This window comes from Miniopterus natalensis, chromosome 8 (assembly GCF_054644295.1).
Source record: "Miniopterus natalensis isolate mMinNat1 chromosome 8, mMinNat1.hap1, whole genome shotgun sequence".
NCBI lineage: Eukaryota > Metazoa > Chordata > Mammalia > Chiroptera > Miniopteridae > Miniopterus > Miniopterus natalensis.
Window position 1 is genome coordinate 2,662,746 of NC_142088.1, and position 14,644 is coordinate 2,677,389.

Below are 14,644 nucleotides of genomic sequence, written 5' to 3' on the forward strand. Positions count from 1 at the left end.
CAGTGCCGGCCCCCAGACGTCCCCAAGCCCCTCCTGGTCTTTCCAAAGACAGAGTCGGGGGATTCATGGCCGATTTCGGAGGAAACCTCGTCTCTCGACACACGAGCTGCTTGTTCTGAACCTCCCCTTCCAGGGCCACCTCTCAACGACAAGGACAGGACTCTGGACCCCCCCGGAGTGTGACCACAGGCCGACACGGACTGAGGAGAGGGCCGACCTCAGACCACCTGGGGCGGCGAGGGCTGAGCAAAGCGAGGAAAAGACGACCGGCCAAAGGCAGCCTGGAGACAGACTTTCCTAAAATCCATCCCGACTACAAATTCCCTTCGCTCTCTGCTTGCTAATGACACTAATTGAGGGACTCGGCTCTTGGTCTGTTTTCCAAAATGTCCAGAGGCAGAACCGCAAATGTAACCAGGAGATGCCAGGCCCTCCTTGGACTGCACAAAACCATGCTCCCCAATCTGAAAGGCATGCGCTCCTGCTGGAAAAACCTCTGTGGGCCAAAGAACAGAAGCACAAGGCGGCCTGGGGAGGGGGGACATGTCCCCAAACCCCAACTGCTTAATAAGCTCCTCGTACCCACCGGGGACCCCGGGGTAATCACCTAATTCCTAAATACCAGGAACGGCCCTGCCCCAGCGGAGCCCTGGACTCATCTCTCCTCCCGAATTACCGACGGGCCCAGCGCGTGGCCACAGCTGCAGTGACTTCACCGCCTCCCTTCCCGCTCCGTCCCCCGGGGCTCCGGCGACCACAAATACAGGGTGCAGACCAACCCCGGGAAATTACACACGAGGGTCAGAAAGGGAACCTGAAATTGGAGGTGCGATTTAAAAACAACGTACAATCTCAGGACTGAGACGCTTATTTGAAACCTAAATATCACAAGGACTTGTTAAAAATTCGTTTTAGCAACAGAAAAGTGAAGGAGCGAACATTTATTTTTAGTTTAAAGCACTCAGGATCCCAAAATATAAGTGAGAACCACGATGGGGGAGACTGCGGCGTCCACGCGGGCCGGGCCGCGGCCCCACCGGGGCGGGCGGCTGAGCCAGGAAGGAAGCGCGCCGCTGATTAAATCAGGTCCGTTTGGACGCAGCCGGAAAGAGCCGCACGCACACGGGTCGGTACACAATTCGTGACGACTGGCAGATGCAGGGCCCAGCAGATGCCCGCTGGCACCGTCTTCCGCAGCATGATTTCATTTCTGACCTGAAAATCCTCGAGTCTCTATAATAAAAACGGAATCAAGCACAGAGCCCTGGGACACCCGATTCGGTTTAGGCTTCCCCGCAGGTCAGGCTGCTTTTCAAAGGCCTCAGAGATCCAGGAACTAGGCGGCGTCCACCCCCACATTCCCTTAGAACACTCCCTCCCCCGTTCAGAAGGCCCCCGAGCACGGGTGACGGGCACCAGGCCACCAAGACGCCCCCAAACGCCACGGCTGAAAACCCCATGCATCTTTCCTGAGGCCGATGGGGCTCCGAATCCTTCAAGCACAACCGGTGTCCACGGGGATCCTCTCTCTGGTCCCTGAAGGAGCCCCCGGGGGAGATGTCCCGGCGCAGAGGAGCTCTGGGCATCTGCAAGCTTGTAACTCCTCAGGGGACAGCGGAGCCCCTTCCCCACATCTCCCTCGGGCTTCAGGACTCTCCCGCCCACGCTGCCCGGGGGGGGGGTCTTAGAGGGTTCGAGTCTGAGGGTCAGGAAGGCAGAGGGCAGAGGAACCGACAGGAAGGGGGGAGACGAAACGTTCCTCCCCTTCAGACACGGAGAGATGCCCCCCGACACCGACACCGGGCTTTGGCACAGGGCTGGGGGCTCTTAAGTCATCGTAACAGCTGAGATGAAACTGCAAAGGACACGCTAGGGAGAGGCATGAGCCGGATCACCGCCGGAGAAAACCCCTCGGCGGGTTCAACTCCGGCCACCGCTGAGGTGGGAGAGTGGACCACGGTCTTCCTCTCTGGAGTCCGGGGGGACACACCACAGTAAAAGGCCGTTTGTGCCGGGTGGCGTAGACACTGGCGGGGAGCAGCAGCCGCCTTATTTGTGAGAGTTGGCACAACGCGGGAATAATTCTCCCGGTTCAAACAAACGCCGATGAAAACAGGCTGGGATGTTCACAGCCCACAGGCCGGCTTCCCGTCAGTCCTGTGACCGATGTGACCGAACCCGACGCATTCGTTCCATCAAGAATCGCAAACGCTCAGCAATACTTTTTAATTCATGGGCAATTAATGTTTCTGATGAGACGGGGAGGACGTGAATCCAGAAGACGACGACAGAATAGGCCGTCAGGATTAACGCCCTCTCACTCCCCGAATGTCACCAAAATGACCCACAGAGAGGCTGGCGGGGGAGTGGAGACAGCGTGGGCCTCGGAGCCCAAGGTTACTCTTGCCCACAGCGGGGGCAGAAGGCCGAGAGTGCGCTCTGCCTGTCCCCATCGCCGGCCACCACTCCATCTGGGAGGCACCGGGTGGGTGCCACCAACCGTCAACCTCTCCGGAAGGTGCTTCATGAGGATTAAGGGCATGAAACACGGGAGGGGCCTGCACTCCCCCGGCTGGAGGTGGGGCTGCCTGCCCCAGGCCCCCGCTCTACACGCCCCTGGGCTGTCTGGGCCCCATCCTTTCATCTGTAAAACCTGGTCCCTCCTGGCTCTTAGGTCCTAGAATCCTCTCTTCTGTACAAACACCCTTTCTTGCAGACCGGAAGCTGCCAGTGCCCAGGGCGGTCCCAGCTTCTCCCAACTGAGGGAGGTTTCAGAGGCCCTGGGTCCCTCAGGGCCTCATATGACCTTGAGCTAAAACTGCCCCCCCCCCCCAAGGTAGACATCAGCAAGTCAGCAGAAAAACGGTGGGCTGTTTCTCTCTGGAGGGTGGGGCAGGGCTCACCTTGAGAGGCAACCAGAATGATCTCTTTTTCCACAAACAAGCCTGCAGCCCATGCCCAGGACGCAGGCGGCGATTCCCGGGGCCCGCAGCTCCGCGGCCGCCTTGCGCGACCAGAACAAACAGTGCCCATTAGCCGTAATGCCCAGCAAATCTAATCACGGTCCCGCGGCAGGGCTGCCGAGCCGACCGGCAAACACGGACCCAGCCCTGCTCTCCTGGGGTGGGTGCTGGCCTCCCACCCAGGGGACCTCCACACAGGCTGAGGGGCCTGCCTCACTGGCACCGTGCACGCCACACCTGTGACTCCTGGGTCCCTGCTGTCACTGACATTCAGTCATGAGCAACGGATTAAAAGCTGGGGGAAAAAACAGGCGTGTGAACTCCCTCTGCACTGGTCAGGGTCGCGCCCATCACCTCAGTGCCACTCCTGGCACAAGCACACGCACATGCACACCCCGGTCCCATGCCCGCACCTCTCAGCCCCCCTCTGGGTTCAGCACGAGAGAATTCCCAGTGGCTGCACAGAAGGGACTGAAGCCCCACGTCCACACAGGGGTGGGGTGGTCCCAACATCACGGGCATCTCAGCCTGACGATGCCACCGGGCATCTGGGAGCACCCACCTGGGCCACTCCTCACACACCTCCTCGGGCAAGGCAGTCCCTTCTGTCCCCTGGCTCAGTGCTCCCGAGTCCTACGCACACACGTGCTCCCTCGGTGTCGCCTGCTTCACCTCCCACCACCTCTCCTCTCTGTTCCCAGCAAGCTGCCCACACACCTGGCCCTATAGCCCGAGCAGCTCACACTGACACGGGACAGACACCCCTCTGGGTGTGCACGGGGGTGTAGGCCCCACCCCTGCAAAGGACACCCCTCAACAAAATCTGGTCGGGTTGGAAAAGTCCCACGCTGGATTACGGTGAACACACTGAGCATAAGCGCTGGGCTACAGCCCGCAGTCAGGAGCCCACAGCCGTCCACCAGGCAATTAATTATTCAGTGAGACAAACAAACAAACAACCGCAGAGACAGTGGTCTGGACTCACACCCAACTGACCCCACAGCAGCGGCCACCTCTGGGGAGTGGGGTGCGGGGGTGGGGGTGCCTCCAGAGACGTGTCTACACCTCCCCTTGATGGCCACTGGGCACTCGGGGACCAGTCCTCACATGGTACCTGCCAGGAAGTCCCCCCATTTTCTGGCTTTGGATACAAAAGACATCTTCTGCAGAAGCCCATGGGTGGATATTGAAAATATCCACCAGGATGTGTCCCTGGTGTCTGAGCTCACTCGGTGAGTGGTGTAACCCTGGAGAAAGCTGGATGGCTTCAGTCCCTCCGTCTATCCAGTGACTAGAGAACTGGCTACTGGCCCATCTAGATGGTGTGTGTTTCTCTGAACAGTTTCACAGACACGGCGCGTCTGTTTCTAGAAAATTCAATTTTGCACCTACGCCTTGCCTCAGAGTTTCCTGGATGTCATCAGCCACTGTCCCCAAGCTTGGTCAGTGCCGCACCCCAGGGGTGAACCAAGGGCGGTGTGGGGGAGGGGCAGGTGTGGGGGAGGGGCAGGTGTGGGGGAGGGGCAGGTGTGGGGGAGGGGCAGGCATGGGGGAGGGGCAGGTGATGGAGGCCACACCAAGGACAAGACGGGGACACAGGTTCCCAGAGCAAGAGGCCTCAGCTCTCTCCCCTCGGGGCCTCTGCAGATGTGAGCCCACAGCACAGGTGACTGAGTCGTCCCCTCAAGCCCACTGTGCTGTCCTTGAGGGCACGTGACCTTGCCATGGCCACACCCACAAATGACGGTGGTTTTCTGATTATTTGAGCCCTGGCATCGCTGGGTGGCAGGGGAGGGAGCAGAAAGAGATGGCTCGAGCCAGTCCCAGGCTCCTGGGAGCCCCAGCTGCATGCTGGCCCATCTCAGACGATGATCTCTAAGTCGAGGCCCTAAGCAGACTGTGAAGCTGCGTTAGATTTACTTTTGCTCATTGCAATGGAAATGTGGGAACACCCCCACCTGGAAGTCCGTCACCGGCACATGCCTCACCCTCCCTGGATGGACAGCATCCACCTGCGCACACGCTGCGGCAGGAGGGAAGGCCCCGCGCGCCGCACGGCAGAGCGGGGTCCCTCCGAAAGGGGGCACTTCCCTGGGCCCTGCCCAGCCCAGGGAATGAAATCTTGGGGGAGGGATTTCCTTGGAGGAGCCCTACCCCCCTGCTCTGAGTCCCAGGCTCACAGCCTCTCCGAGAGGAACTGACTTCCAAGAAGGCCCTGGCACGTTTAAAATAGCAGCTGGGAACCCACGCCAAACCCTTGGGCCCGACTCAGTGTGTTTGAGCGGCTGGATTTAGAACTCTGGAAATAAAACCACTGGTTTGGACTTCTCAAAACCAATACAAGACCAGGATGAAGGAAAAAAAATCAGGAGCAAAGAAAAGACACAACCACTTCACCCAAGAGCAACAAAAATCCAAGACTCCAGCTCCCCAGGGGGGAAGGCTGCCGGCCAAGTGCAGCTCCGGGGGCAGGAGTGACAACCGAGTCCCGTGACTGCTACGGCCGAGGCACGCATGCCACCCGCCCTCCTAGTGCGAAATAAACCATTTTGCTTCCTGGTCATCACTTTTATTTTAAAGGAAATCCTGGGCCTAAATGTGTCAAATGGATACTGAGTGCTCTGGCTGGGGCTTGCCTGGGATACAATGTAGCCTTAGAGCCGGCCTGCGGCTGGCAGGGAAGGGCGGGGGCCTGGATGCCCTTAAAGGGCCAGGTGCTGCCTTCACCTTCCAAGGGTGGGTGGGATGGTGTGGGGTGGGGCGGTCAAAGTTCCTTCGAGTCTACCTTTCCAGGGCCATTTGCTTTAAAAATGTGTCTCCTGGATAATAAATGTGAGGCCACCGCAATGGCCCCAAGTATGAGCCAGGAAGTCGGAGCCCTCCACCCCAGGAAGAGATAAGAGACGCACGATCGAACCCTTGGGTGACAGGGAGAAGGGACCTGTGTCAACAATGCACAAACACCACCGAGGAGCGAGAGCCAGGGGCTCCCGGTCACCGCACATTTAATATATTATTATTTTCATCAGACACAGACAAAACTAGTCCAGGGAAAATGAATAGAAGAAGCATGTTTACAAACAGTGTCAACACCACCACACGTCCTTAAATGTGCAGTCCAGTCCAGACAGCAGTGTGTCCACCTGACGCTGAGCTCCAACCTCCCGGGCAGGGGTGCAGAACCGAGCCAGCTCACGGTCCAGCCTGCTGGCCCAGCTCTGCCGGCCAAGTCTCTGCAGGCGAGACCTGACCCACGCACACCCACACGCATGCACGCACACACGCATGCACGCACAGGCACGCAGAAGAGTCTATGACACCCCGGCTCTGCGTCTGCTCTGGACAGGAGGAACCCCCATCCAGGAAATGGTTCCGATCCCTCCTGACGGGGTTGAGGGGGAGGCAGCGGGCTGGGGAGGCCCCGGCTGACAGCAGGACCGGGAACCGGTGACTAAGGAGGCCGCCCTGGGCTTAGCTCTTAATCTCTCTGTCAACCCTGCCGGCCCATACGTCTCTATTAGACACCTCTCCAGAGAGGGCCGATCCATCCCATTGATCTCGGGGACCATAAGCTACTCCACAGGGCCGCTGCTGGAACCGAGGGATGGACACAGGCAAAGTGCTTCCACGGGCACCCAGCCTGGCCGGCCTCGCGTGGGTGTGGCTGCTGGGGGTGCAACTGCCTTATTGTGAGAGCAACAAACCAGCCTAAAAATAGGCACCACCGTCTGTCTCTCAAATAGCAGATCAGTAGGAGCACGATTTCGGGGCAGGCACTGGGCCTGGGTCACACCCTGACGGGCACGCCCTCTGCCCCCTGCCTCCCAGGGGTCTGTCACAGGAGCCATTCCCTGCAGGGGAAAAGGCTGAGACTCTGCCAGGCACTCTGGAGGAAGGTGCCATTGAGACCCAGGCTAAACTTCATTTCAGCAGCAGCAAGGCCCCCTCGCGTTGGTCCCAATGGGCACAAGCCGTCACACGCACAGGTGTGACCACAACTCCAACATGGGGAGCGACTTCCAACTCCCACCTCCACGTGTCCCAACACTGGAAACACTCAAACCGCAGACTGGGCAGAGCTTGGAGCTGGGTGGGGTGGGACCAACCTCTCAGGAAGCTCCCTGGACCTGCAGGGCCCTGGAGGCAGGGGGTCCAGGGTCTAGGGGTCCAGCGGTGTGCTTCAGGCACTGGGGTGCAAGGCCAAAGGTGACTGAGCTGACAGGACCTGCTGGTCTGAGCAGGAAGGTCAGGGGGAGAAATCCCGGCACACCTGCCCCACGGGGGGCCCACCCTCCCAGAACCCGTGCTTCCCCTCGAGAGACGCTCAGTGAGTAAGTCACTCTGCAAATATCAGCCTGCAAATGTCACCGTAAACCCTGGCCCCCTCCTGTGAATGGCAGCAGGAAAAGCTGGCAGGTCATCTACACAAACTGTTTGTAACAGAGGGCACCAGGTATAGCAGTTTTACCTGCACATTTTATCAACGGATAACCAACAGGCATCGAGTACGTCAAAGCATAAAAACCTCACCCCAAATGGATCCTGTGGACTAAAAACGGGGTTCTATGGAGCAACCTCCCAGGGTGATTAGGTCTCAGTGCCTATCGGGGCGGGTCCCAGTGGGTAACTTCTTTAGTGAAAGGCGTACCGGCCTGAAGCCAGCCCTGCCCGCTGTTTCTGTGACCTGGGCTAACACCTTGGGAATCAGTGGCAGCTGCCCTGAGGGTGCACAATCTGGTGACCTCCCCGTAACCCCACCCCCACCTTCCTTCCCCCCAATTCCAATGCCTCCAGACACCGCGGCACTGTCCTCCCCGGAGCACCTGAGATCCTGATCCGCGGCAATGTCAGCAGCTTGGTTCAAGCAAATGCCTAAAAACTCCCCGCAGGTGTGGGCGTTTCTTACCTCAGCCGATTTCACCTGGGATCTAGGCCTTCCCAGGAGTCACGTGGCACTAGATGCACACGTGCCAGCTCACGTGGATGCCACCTGCTCCTGTGCAAAGGCCACGGGAAAAGCCGTCCACCTCAGCGCCTCTCTGTGACTTCAAGTGGCTACCCGGGTCCCATTTCTCTAGTCCACCGAGAGCCACAGGACAGGCATGAGGGCGTCACACAGCAAGTATCCAGCACTGGTCCAGGTGGACAGACCCAAGGCACTTCCCAAGTCACGGCTTCCAGAGGGGGCTACCGAGCCCTTGGCACCTCTGGGCACCAGTGTCCCCAGCAGACCCCACTCCACGCCCTGCCCACGGGCTCAGGCCCAGCGCCCCTGCCACAGCCAGAGAAGAGCCCTGAATCCCCCTCAAAGCTGCCAGTTTCTTTATTCGAGCCCCTTTCTCCTGACCAAGCAGGTGTCCTCCGTCTGTGTGAGTAGATCTTCAATGACCACTCTACAGCCTTGGGGGGGGGCTCCCCACAGGGAAGCCTGGCCATGGGCCAGCGTCCTGTCCTCTGACCTCTCCCTGTACGCCCAGTGCCACTTGCTGGCACTAGCGAGGACCAAGATCTGGGACGAACCTTCAATGATCAGGCCCCTGTGCTTATACCTGAGGTGGAGGGACAGTCGTCCCCCCCTTAACCACGGCCTCGCTGTCCCTGGTTTCAGTGACCAGTGGTCAGCCATGGTCGGGATGCACCATGTGGAAAATTCCAGAAGTAAACAATTCATACGTTTTATACGGCATGGCATTCTGAGGATCCTGATGAAATCTCATTTGGGCCCAGGGTGTGAGTCATCCCTCTGCCCAGGTCTCCCTGCTGTTTGTGCCGCCATCGGGTGGGGAGGAGGGGAGGGAGGCCAGAGTCACATAACTTTTATTACAGCACAGTGTTAGAACCGCCCAGTTTTATCACCAGTCAGTGGTAATCTCTTACTGTGGCTGGTTTATTATTAAACTTTACCATCCGCATGCTACAGGAAAAGCAGCACACAGGGTGTGGCGCTCCCCGAGGACCTGGCATCCGCTGGGGTGGAGCAATGTACCCCCGCGGGTTAGGGGAAAGGGAGTCTAACTCACATACGAAAGGGGCAAATGCGGGCCTGGGACAGGCAGGCCCAAGGCCACCATTTCTGTCGTTACACATTAGAAAACCTCAGTATCTGAAGGTAACGCGGGACGTTCACCTGCCAGCCGGCCGCGCCCTGGGAGGGGTACCAGCCACTGCCCGTGACAGCCGCAGAGGCTACGGGAAGGGTCAGGCGCCTCCCTCCTGGGGGACAGCGGGGGAGGGGCTCCTGAAGGACTGGAGTGGCTGGAAAGCAACTTACGGAAAGAAACGCAGTCCCAAATCCCGTTTCTTGTATTTCACAAACCATCCGGGATTTCTACTGTTTTAAAGCCCTTGCTGGGTGCTGCAGGGATGTCTGAACTGGATAAAGACCCGCCCTCCCCACCCCCACCAGCTGCAGAGGTGGCTGTGATTTCTGATCTGGTGGCCAGAGAAGGCCGGGGCTGCACGGGGAGGCTGGGGCATTGTTCTCTGAGTCAATTCTCAAGTGTCTGAGGGTCAGCAGGGCGGCTGAAAGGAGCCCTTGCAACGACAGGCACGGAGGGCGACCGGGACAGGAGATCCCCTGTGGACCATCTCACACGAACGGTCATCCTCTCAGAGAGCGTGGGTCCACTGGTACCCAGAGACAGTCCCCTGAATAGAGGGAGCTGTCCTGTGTGCGGACCAAAACGGCCGCTCGCTGCGTCATGCAAAACCTGGGACCCGGGGGCCACACCAGAAGGCGAGCGGACGCTGCACCGTCCCCGCAACGGGCTGCGCAGCCCTCACTCCCTCCACGCCGCAGCTGAACCGTGCCTCTTAAATGATCTCCAGGACGTAGGTGAGGGGGAGCCAGGCGAGCCCTCCGCGCCTCCGGCTGGTACACCCTGGCGCCCAACGGCATCGCCTGACCCACGGAGGCTTCTTTCATAAGCCGCGAGTCCTCACATCCGTGAGTGATGTTCGAACTGAAAATCAACTACAGAAGTGAAAGTAACAGGAGATCACAGGAAACAAAGAGCAAGCCCCCCCTGAGTGGAGACCGGCCGGGAAGAGGTGCGCACGGCCACCTCGTAATGAATTACGGGAGCGTCACGGTGACGGCTGAAGTAAATTAACGGGAGAAAACAGAACAGACGTGAATGCCTCCACCCAACGCAGAGGAGCGGCAACTCCCAGGCGGGCGCCCGTAACAAGGCAGAGTCAACACCACGGCGAACCCGCGTTGGGCTGAACCAAACCTAGGCCACAACGGCAGGGGCAGAGGGCACTGCTCTGGAGGCATGCAAAGGCGACAGATCGCCCTCCTTTATGTTAATGTGCCGACCTTAATGCCGCTGCTGTCCATCACCTGGGATGCAAACGCAGCTGGGCAGGCTCCATCCCAACCACTGTCCTCAATAAACCAACCTTCACCTGTCCATTATTTTGCTCATTGTGACATCATTTTAAATTGATATTGTTTCAGATCATTACAGGGGGAAAAAAACCCCCAAAACCTAAGATGGATTTCCTATAGAAAACAGAAACCTTATGCCAAAAGAGTATTTTTTTAAAAAGCTCATTATGAAAGATGTAACATCCTTGTTAATGCCTGATGTTGGCATTAACCAATCAGTGCCAACATCAGGCATTAAATCATATCTGGGCAACAGATATGATTTCTTGGGAGTTAACTATAGAAATCCCAACCAACTTGCTCATAAAGAATCTCCTCTAGTGCACCTGGTAAACTCCTACTGATCCTTCAAGACCCAAATCACTTTACCCCTCTGTGAGGCCTTCCTCAACAACTTCTCCCACTCAAGTTCACTTGCTGCCTTTTTTGCACCCCCCAGTCACCAATTCCTCTCACAATCATTTATCAAAAGTCTACATGCCAAGCACAAGAGGGACTTCATGCAAGAGGGACTCGCTACTGGAACTGGCAGAAAGGAACACGCTGGGATCAGTGCGCCAATGGAGGTGTGCTGTGCCGAGAAATGCATCATACCTCCCTGAGTATCCCAGGAAGTTGGGATTCACTGGAGTTTCCTCACCTCCCCCAACAGGCAGGCTACAGGCCTCTGGAGACAGGATCTGGGCCCTGGGCCCTGCTCTTGCTGCAGAACACCACGAAAACCGAGTGTTTGTTGACGCAACAGAAAAACAAGACGACTCGATAACAAGAAAATAAAAGTAGTGCCAGTGCCTACAGTTAGGCCGTATAGCACCAAACAAAAGGTATCGATCTGTTGGCTGGATGGCCGGCCAGACGGCTGCATTGGGCCTGTGCTGGCCCTAGAGAAGCCCCGTAGCTGATGCAGTTCTGAGCGTTTTTTGGTGGCAGGATATTCCAAGCCCAGGGTGATGTGAAGAACGATGCTAACAGATGACTATACTGAAACATGGGCTCTGACTGGAGAAAAACACAGCGAGACAGCCCCAGCCCCCAGGGCCTGCTCAGGGGGCCATGGCTGACTCAGGGCAGCTTTGTCTGGATCCCAAGCGGGATCCCTGTCTCCAGGGAAGCGATTCAACCTTATAACAACAACAGCAACACTGGGTGCCCTACACTGCTATCTGGAGTCATTTATAAAGAGCAAGTGAATCCCTAAGTACTGAGTATGTAATTAATTCACAATGTTTCAAATGAGAAGCTGAGCTACACTGTTTCTTCAGAACCCCTCAGTCCTTTCCTGTAACAAATCAAGTTTAAAAATTAAGATGTATCAAGTCATGTCAGTAATTTTGTTTCATTTAATTGCTGCTTCCTCTCCTCCACTAGCTTTTTTTCCTTTTAAACTATATAAAATAGTCTCCTAACACAAAAACTTGAGGGATACAAATCATTGGAATCCGAAATTAAAGAGCAAGGCCACTCATAAGAAACACGCTGTCCAATGTCAGCTGTAAATTACTGATTTAAAACACTAATAACCTCAGCCAGGGCCATCAACGAATCATTTCGCCGCTGTAATCAATCCTCCCGGACAGCAACTGAACACCCTACAGCCACGCGCCGCTCCGGCCTGGCGGCCTGTGGCGGGCTCCGCGGCGTGAGCAGCCGGCTGGGGTGCAGAGGGTCACACCCTACGGGGGAATGAATCCCTTATCGTTTGATCTTTCTTTGTATTAAATGATACTTGTGTCAACAGACTGCCCTTATACGTGTGTCAGGTGACCGGAAACTGCCCTTGATCTGCCACAGGGGCTCCCTGGCACGTCCTGGGCTCGGTAATAGTTGTGAACCTTACAGAGAGCCAGCTGCCCTGGGTCCCTGGGCAGCGACTGTCATACATCAGGGGGGAGAGAAAGGGCCTAAACAGAACCAACAGGATTACAAAGTCTGAGAGAATCATCCGACAAAGGTACGATCTTGAAGCCTCCCACCCTGCGGCTGGCGTTAAGAATCCAGGAAAGCCACAGGCGCGTAACGGGGAAGGAAGCCTGTGTGCCTTAAAATAAGACTCTAACCAATTTGCCTCCCTAGCACTAGCATAGGTCTCTGCCTAAGACTAAGCCCATGCCTCTAAGCAGCCAAGCAAAACCATTTACACCACTCGGCGTGATGAGCCTTTAAAGTTACTTGCCTATAATCAACGCAGAACGTAACAGCGGAAAGCGTCTGGCAAGAGGAAAGTCTGCCCGATGACAATCTTCTCTAGTTCCCTTTAGACTTGGAAGAACTTCACATTTTAATAGACTGTGGCCAAGATTTAAAGAAAACTAGTGACGTTCCTCATGGTATCTACCACATCGTAGGTCCGCAGAGGCTGATCCGTAATCCGAAATCCAAAAACGTCCAGAAATGGGAGCCTGACTCACAGGTGTCTGGCCGGCTCTCGGGGGCAAAACCTTTACGGTACCGAGTGTGAGTACCTTAGACTTCTCTACAAGTTATCGGGGGGCTGCGCGACCACACAGGCAGAGTTCGGGAACCTGCCCCTATTACCCTGCTAGCATCCACATCTTCTGAGTCCTGCAAACCCCTCTGGCCCCGCCTGTGGGGCACCTTCACCCTCCGGACATCCACAGAGAAACTGGGCCTGTGTCCCTGCGACTCACTGTTACCTTAGAGGCTTTTACCCTAAAAGTCAAAACCTCATTTAATTAGCACCTAAATTCTGAAAATCTATGTCACAGGGAGCAAATGTATAAAACGCGGGGAAGAATGTAATAAAACAAGAGCTGAGAGCTGTGGGGGGTGTGCCTTTTACTTTTAAGGACACTGGCCTTGTAAATAAATATCCTAAGAACCATGACATTTCGGGCACGGTAGCCAAAGGCAGGTGGAAAAGGTGGCTTTTTTGTGATTACCTAGAACTTGAGAATCAAGGCAGGGCCTGCAGTTCTGTGCATGCTGTGACCTAGTTGATAACATGCAGTTTTTCTACACAGCCCCCAATCCTAGCCTCAGACCAAAGTAACTCCACCCTGAGAAGGACTGGCGACAAGGACCAAACGAGCCAAACAGTTATTACTACTGTTATCTCCTGCTGCCCTAGAGGGAAATTCCAGTCAGCTTCCCAGCTTTCGTATTCCGAATCCGCTCCCCCCCCAAGCGCCAGCCTCAGCCTCGCACCTACCACGCACCACGCCAGGCGCCTTCATTCCACGCCGCGTCTGCGCGCTTCTCCCTCCCACCCCCTGCGGTGCGTGCCTGTCTGGAACCCAGGCGCTAATTACTATTTTCCACAAAGCCCACGAGCGCAAAGACGCAAGCCTACTATTAGAGGGGGGCTGTGTGTCAACACCCACAGGACGCCAATGGAAGCAGCAACTTCATACAAGCTGATTGTTGTAACAAAGTAACTCATAGGATTTTAAAATATTTCCAGAGCCTGCGGGAAGGGGCGGGATAATGGGCAGAGTCAAACGCAGTGCCTTCTAAAGCAAGTTTTCCAAGGCGAGTTAAAATACAAGGTGCGCAGGATAGTCACCGGGATGTAAAGTACAGCGCTGGGAGGAATATCGTCAATAATATCGTAATCACTATAGTTGCTGCCAGGTGGGTACTGGAATTATCAGGGGAACGCTCTGTAAAGCATAGGGATGTCTGACCACTATGCTGTATACCTGAAACTAATATAAAATAATATTGAATGTCAACTCTAATTGAAGAAAAAAAGACTTTGGGGTGAAAGGCAAGGGCCACACCGCTGACACTGGTCATTTGATAAGGCCATGGGTCAACAAGCGTCCCCTAGAGACACAGACCTCTTCAAGGCACTTGGCCGGCTAGCACATCCGGACATCGATAGTGTAGATCACACGGCCACTATGGATAAGTGACTCATATTGCTTCAAGTTGTCAAAAATACTAATGAAGCAACCCTGATTTAAAAAGAAAATTCACCAAGTTAAACTAATGCCAGTAAGTTAAACTATCGCCAGTCTGGCAACAGGTACATTATACTGTGTGCTCACCAGGGAACAATCAGTTTAACACAACTGCCCAGTCAACTTCTTGGTTTCAAATGTTCTCACACTGGGGGGATCGCGGGGAGCGGATCAGAACATGACATAGGTCTTCACTTTACCTCAAAAAGGCTAAAGCCAGGACATTGGTTTCTTTGTATTGGCTGGTTTTAATATACTCCCAGGCGGGCAGGTAACAGGTGCCATCCAGGAGGAAGGGATCCTCTCTCCAGGGCAGGTGAGTTAGCAGCTGAAAGTCTCTAACAAACAGCAGTGATTTTTGCCAG

The 14,644-nt window shown here is 55.8% G+C and overlaps 1 protein-coding gene across 5 annotated transcripts in view; it reads right to left on the reverse strand.

The window, feature by feature from the left end:
- AGAP1 (ArfGAP with GTPase domain, ankyrin repeat and PH domain 1) overlaps positions 1–14,644 on the reverse strand; it is a 335,462-nt gene that overhangs the window by 227,854 nt on the left and 92,964 nt on the right. The window lies entirely within an intron of this gene.